The sequence below is a fragment of the Musca autumnalis genome, unplaced genomic scaffold (genome assembly GCF_047663935.1).
Source record: "Musca autumnalis isolate F117 unplaced genomic scaffold, ASM4766393v1 scaffold_5, whole genome shotgun sequence".
Lineage (NCBI taxonomy): Eukaryota > Metazoa > Arthropoda > Insecta > Diptera > Muscidae > Musca > Musca autumnalis.
The window spans coordinates 80,103,858-80,111,095 of NW_027412088.1; the positions used below are offsets into that span (position 1 = coordinate 80,103,858).

Here is a 7,238-nt window from a genome sequence, read left to right on the forward strand (position 1 = left end):
ATATGCAAAAAATATGCAAAATATGCAAAAAATATGCAAAATATGCAAAAAATATGCAGAATATGCAAAAAATATGCAAAATATGCAAACAGATTTTGGCCGAAAATCGTCATAAAAGTCGTAAAATTGTCATTTAAAGTTGGAAAAACCATCAAAAAATACATAACAGTGTTCTAAACTAAGACTATTGACCGTATAACGTCGATTTTTTCAGCAGATTAATTTGTTATTGAGACCATTTACGACAGTGAGGTGTAGGGTATAAAAATATGGTATCGTAATACCATTCTTTTTATTATTAAACCATGTAAGAATATAAAATTTGATAAAATATCAAACGTTTTATGTAAAATTCAATATTTTCTTTTTTTTAGCATCTTAATTTAATTTGTAGAATTGGGCTGGTTTTAACTCGAAGACCAAATCGATCTCGGATTTTTTAATATTAATTTTAATTAATTTCTCGTTGGAGTCGAGCTTAATGAACGATGATGTTTGCAAGTGAAAAAGGAAAGCCGAAGATTCGAACCCTCACAACCACCATTATGTGACATGGTTCGCCTTTTGTAGAGACTCATCAGACATATCGGCCGTGGAATGGCATCGCTTTCCATCAAACATTTCCTTTTTCAAATGCAATTTTGTTTTTACAAAGATGGACATTTGTACATTCATTGTATGGCTTCAATGACAAACGCTTACCATTTGTTCATACATATTTTAACTTACTTATGCCCGTAATTTCAACGTCTGGGTATACGGGTACGCAGCTACCTATTAGTTATCTTTGCCTACGCGTAATTTCTACATGCCATTTACCGAGGCGTGTACATTTTGAAATGATGTGTTAATATTGGTGATTTTCATTCATGATTTCGCAAAATCATTGCCACATAGAAGTGTTTTACAACTTTTAACACATTGGCAACGATTAACCAGGTAAAATCCTTGGTGTAAGTAACACGGCCGTTTTTGACTCAGTAATGTTACCTATGCGTTGAAATTATAAAATGTTGCTTACACGGGATATATCTGTGAACTCATAGATAACTACGCGTTGAAATTACGGACATTAAGGGACTGACATAATGTGGTTTTGGAGCCATCTGGGTACAGATGACAACTTGGTGATGAACTCGACTCCTTGCTATGTCGCTCACAATTTTCAAGTTATTTACCCTCCTTTACCCCTCCCGGTAATTGATGTTATGTGGTCAAGCTACAGAATCTTTTTCAAGAAATTCGGAGTTAAAGTTTAATCTCTTGAACAACAATTAAGTCTCACTTGTAATTATGCCTGGTAAACCTTTTTCTAGGAATTTCGGAAGTTGATTTTTGTAAGTTTGGATCGATTATTCGATTATTTCTGGAGAAATTTCTATCTTTGCTTTGTTAGGATTTTTGTCGTCTTTTGGATCTTTACGGTGTTTTGCACTATCAGATCAAATAATGCCAGACCAATAAGTTCAGGACTAAGGTACCACATATGATTTATCATTTTGCTATTTCCTTTATCTGATATTTGTTTGTGAATGCCTTTCGTATTAAGTAAATCTTCAATGCGGTTTAGGTCTTGTTTTGGACCTAAAAATATTTCTGAATATGCTTTTCACTATTTTCACTCAATCTATTGTCTCTATTTCTTTTTAACCTATTGATAATGTTTACCCAATATATCCTATATTATATCTATATAAACATTATCTTGTTCATAATACGTTTTGTAAAATCAATAACCCAAACTCTCACTTATAACACTTAGTTGTTGTCGTGTGGGATACCAAATAAATAAAATAGAAAAAATCATTCTGGGGGCGTCCAGTCTCGAACGATTTAAACGCAAGGTGCTTCTACGGCCTCTTGTTCTTGGGAAGTGGGCTGGGTAGTAGTTTAAAAACACTCTCGCCTACTTCGAACTTGGATTTGTCAATCGCAGACTATTCTTATAGAAATCGCTTGAATATGTTTGGTTGATGTCCGGATGTGCTTACAAACTTGCAGTCAAAAATCCCTCTCAACAATTTTCTAACAAGTTTGTACGGTGGTACAGAAGCTCTCCAATATCTGCTCGAGCTCGTGGACCCCATTTTTCTAGGCATTTGTACACTGCTAGTTCTTGTTTCTCCCATGAGCTACTGTCAGTTTCAGGAACGCATAGGAGTTGTTCTTTACCCCCATGTGATACCAGAACAGCAACCCGTTTTTTCTTCTCTGTTTTGAGAATATCTGGTAATAGTTTTCCATGCCAGTGCACACAAATAGCCTCGTTCCTTGAAGCTGTTGCGTTTATTTTTCACGGTTTATTCTCCGCTGTTCACAGATAAAGCTTCTAGAGACCTTATATTTGTAGGGATCCTCTTCAATAGCTTCTACTGTAGCCATAATGATACTAGTAACGTTCCTATACATCTTACAGGGGTCCAGCACCAATGACAATTGCATAGTTACGATTTTCTTGAAGCCACGCTTGATTGTTTTCGGGACAGATGGTTCTTCAGATTCTACGATACGTTTAGCATAAAAACAAGAGCTAGACCTCATTGAAAATCTATTGAAATACGAAAACATAGACAAACAAGTATCAGAAAAAGGAAATAACAAAATAATAAATCACCTGTGGATCTTAGTCCTGAACTTGTTGGCTTGGCATTGTTTGATCCAACGGTGCAAACGCCGTAAAGAGCCAAAAGGCAACAAAAATCTTAACAAAGCAAAGATTCAAATTTCTTCAGAAATATTCGATCCAAACTTCCAAAAGAGCAACTGCCGAAAATCCTAGAAAAAGATCTGGGATAATTCTTGTTGTTCAAGAGATTAAACATTAACTCCGAATTTCCAGGAGGCGCAAAGTATGGTAAACAACTTGAAAGTTGCGAACTACATAGCAGAGCGTTCTTCAAGTAGTCAGCTGTACCCAGAACCAAAAAACCACATGATGTCTGACTCTCGAATAAATTTAATTTAGAACAAAATGTCAAAGACATTTGTTTTCATTCCAAAAATTTATAAAAATGAAGAAAATGTTTTTTAATAGTCTCCATTTTCGCACAAAGGCGTACCTAGTCACGTTTTTCGGGACATTGGCTTTATTATCTCGAATTCTGTAATACTTACGTAGTTTGTTGTTCAGCAAGAAATGTTAAGAACAGAATGGCCTTTAATTTAATGCTTAATATGGATAAAAAGCTTTAACCATTCCAGAGAAATGGGTCGCCGAAATCGCTAAATAGCCAAAAAAAAAAAAAATCGAGATTTGCATAACGTCAGGGCCCCAGTGGCACATGTTAACATATTCCAATTGTGCTCAAACTTTGACAGTCTTAAAATCTGACCCAACTAAAAACCTTATGCGGTTGCTGCCTTAAAAAATCCGACATCGATTTGTTCCCTTTGAACAATAACCAGCCCAACGCACAGAGGGGAAACATAGGTCTAAAGTTGCTCAAAACTCAAAATATGAAAATCGTTTTTTTATGAAAAAATTTGATAAACGGCAACCAGACTCTTTTCTACATTTGCTATAACCATCCTCGACTTTGTAAGATTAACCAATCCAATGCAGCAGTCGATTGAACTCAGCCATACTGAAAACAAAAAGTAAATTTTCGAAAACTAAGAAATTAGATGAACATTAAAATAACATTATTTTCGCGAAATTTTATATTTTTCAAGATTTATTGTTTTTGTACAGTCTCCGAACAAGATTAGCATTTAAAATTTTCAGATTGATTTTACATCTTTGCTCTTTAATAATGGTGATACATATCCTCTTTATGAAATTTTTTTATGATAATTTTTAAGATTACTACTATTTCAATAGTGAAAAAGTCTATTTCCCCGTCGTTTCCCGACCATAGTTTCTTCTAATATTTTATGCGTTGAGTCTCAAATATCAGATTCAATCATAAAAAATTGCGCATATTTGCGCCATTCCGAAAAAATCTAATTTTTCTCAACTAAAATATGAAATGGTTTACTCACACTAAATTTTGCTCCGCGTTATAATCGGGGCTCTTATTTATCAGACTAAACCTACACCTATCGAATATGTTTGTATTATTCAGAAACATTCACGGCTTTTCTCATGTGAATTGAGAAAAATTTAATTTAAGTAAATTTAAAAAAATAAAATTTGGAATGAAATATATGTATATGGGACTATATATACATCTGTACCGATTTGTTTGAAAATTGGTTCAATGTTTTTTTAGGCTTGTTCAGGCTGCATGTGTCAAATTTCAGTGATTTTGGTGCATTTTTATCTCATATCAGATGCGAATATATATGGAAGCTGCATCCAAATCTGGACCGATTTTCATTATTTTCTATAGGATTAATCTTTATACAGAAGATATGCTTTGTGCAAAATTTTATATCAATCGGACTATAAATGAGCTTTCTAGGGCTTTTGATCAACTTTTAACATAAATTTCTCCTCTGTGCAACGCTACAAATTACTACAAAGAAAGTATTGAATTTTACATAGAGCGTTTGGTATTCTATCAAATTTTATATTTTTGCATAGTTTAATAATAAAAAAATTGTATTACAATACCATACTTTTATACCCTACACCACACTGTCGTATAACATAATAATCTGCTGACAAAAACGATGTTATACGGTCAACAGTCTTAATTTAGAACACTGTTATGTATTTTTTGATTGTTTTTCCAACTTTAATTGACAATTTTACGACTTTTATGGCGATTTTCGGCCAAAAACTGTTTGCATATTTTGCATATTTTTTGCATATTCTGCATATTTTTTGCATATTTTGCATATTTTTTGCATATTTTGCATATTTTTTGCATATTTTGCATATTTTGCATATTTTTTGCATATTTTGCATATTTTTTGGCATATTTGTTGCATATTTTTTGCATATATTTTGCATATTTTTTGCATGTTTTTGATATGACCCCAAATATCGAAAAATTGACCCTTAAAACGCCTAGATCCAAAATTTGAGTCCAATCGGATGAGAAATAAAAAACATGCAAAAATCCGATGTCTAGTTATGTATTTAGATACGAGTACTGAACGACAGCAACGTCTTTTATTGTCAAGGTATAACAAGACCTAAGAACAAGCATTTTTCTTTAAGTTGATAAAAATTAAAATGTTTAAATTCATGTATTGATTTTAATTCCTGAATGTCTTCGAAAATGTAAAATATTGTTTTTTATAAAATGGTAACTTTTTGTTAACTTCATACCTTAAATTGTAGAGATTTTGTTCGATTTTAATTAAATTGTCAATTTCTCAGAATGACAGAAATATTAAGTTGAATTTAATAATTCGGAATATTGAAACAATAAAACTGAAACTTCCTTCCTTCCGTTTGCGTTCGCATTCCGTATAACCCCATTTTTATTTCCAACAAATAGCTTTTGTATTGAAATACCCCAGTAGAAAGTGTCTTTAAGACAACATTAATGAATCCTACACGACATTTCCAATTCGTTCATGACTCCTTGCAGACAGGCCTTTGGGATCGTTCACGACTTTTTCACACAAGTGTCCTAGTATTCATGCACGACAACTTAGGCGACAAGGTAAGCGAAGCTGTCGTCGACGACGACTTCGAAGACAAAAAACCATTATTTCGTTGACGACAGCTTTGCAGACACTGTCTTGCTATTTGTCGTTAACGACCCTATTAAAGACAATTTCATTTTTTTGTCGTGTGTCAAATTTTTATTTTTATTACATTAAAAATACATCATTTTATAAATTTTAGCTTACATTAATAATGATTTGTTCCTGAATTTTCTCCGATCCACCTATTTTTGGAATTATCCGCGCCTCAATTTCTCATCACAAACTATGGAGGGGCGACCTCCTTTATATATGGATTCTGTAAAAAGAAAACATTATGAATGTATGTTGGCTAAACCACTAACCACTAAAATAATCTATAATCTTACCATATACCACTGCCGCAACTTTTAAAACCGCTGGAATTTTCGGAATTTTCCATGACTTCACTACATATATGTATTAAAAGAATAATTTTAATTATTTTAAAAGTTCCTTAACATAATTTTTCTCACTTACCGCTCTTTGGTTAAAGAACATTGTTTAGTATTGACGTGATTTCTGAATTTGATGATTTTATTATCATACAATTATTCCAAAATGAAAATTGTATATTTGAATTAATATGTGAACAATCATTTCATAGCACTCTTTTTTGAACATTTTTGAGTTTGTTGCCACGACACTTTGCAAGACATGGTCATGCATCGCGTCGTGCATGACAATTTCGGTAATTTCGTCAACGAATCGTCGACGAAAATGTCGTCGATGATTTGATTTTCTATTGGGACTTTACCTTGTTTTTTTCATAGCAAAATTGCCACCGAGAGCAGGTGTCGACCACTAACCACAATTTATTCTTTACACTAGGGTAAGTTTAAAACAATGTAACTCGTACATATTGGACTTGGTTATTTATTCGTGGTTTGGTTTTGGGGAGAAGGTACGGTTGACTTAAAATTTTTTAATATTCTTTAGGTGGAATGCTAATATAGTGGACAGTTTCAGGGAAACACCAAAATCATGTTTTTTCCACATTGCAAAATGTATATTTTTTGAAGTAAGTGTAAAAACTCTTGGTCTCATTTTGTTAATGGAAATATTTATAAAAGAATCTTTTTGATATACATATTTAGATAATATTGTATTTGTAATTAAAATTTAAAATAACAGCTGGTACCTTTCATAAATATATTTTTCTATGTAAAAACATGAATATTAAAAGGAAGCGGTATAGATGTAGGACATAATAAAATATCCAACTAGCCAACTCTGGCGAAACATTTCAGAGCTAGGTTCAGTTATGATGGTCCTCAAATCGGTTAGAGGAACGCTAAGATTGGGGAAATTCATTGTTTTTCCATATTTTTGGATAAAAAGATCATTTTTTTCCCAAGAAATGCAACCCGAAGCCTCAAACTACTTGTTAGCTCATTATATGTAACAGGTAAATGTAGTGAACGAAGTGTCATTCCATGTGGAAGTATAAATTCGTACGTATATTACTTACTTATTTGGGCCTCTAAAGACGATTGGACGTTCCCAGTCCAGGCAACATCAAATTTTCAACGGTTGCAAAATACCCCTCAGTAATGTTGGCGACATTTCCTGAGTATTTCAGCCATGTAAAACTTCTCTACAAGTGGTGTCGTAAGACACGCCGATCGGACTCTGCGATTAACAGTAGGTCCCATATC

At 33.0% G+C, this 7,238-nt stretch overlaps 1 long non-coding RNA gene across 1 annotated transcript; it reads right to left on the reverse strand.

Moving 5' to 3' along the window:
• Window positions 1-5,801: 5,801 nt before the first annotated feature.
• Window positions 5,802-6,121, reverse strand: LOC141387530 (uncharacterized). Its single transcript, XR_012408577.1, has 3 exons — window positions 6,061-6,121; window positions 5,931-5,990; window positions 5,802-5,860 (listed from the first exon to the last, which is right to left on the reverse strand). It is a non-coding gene; the product is annotated as an uncharacterized lncRNA (long non-coding RNA).
• Between the last annotated feature and the right edge of the window lie 1,117 nt (window positions 6,122-7,238).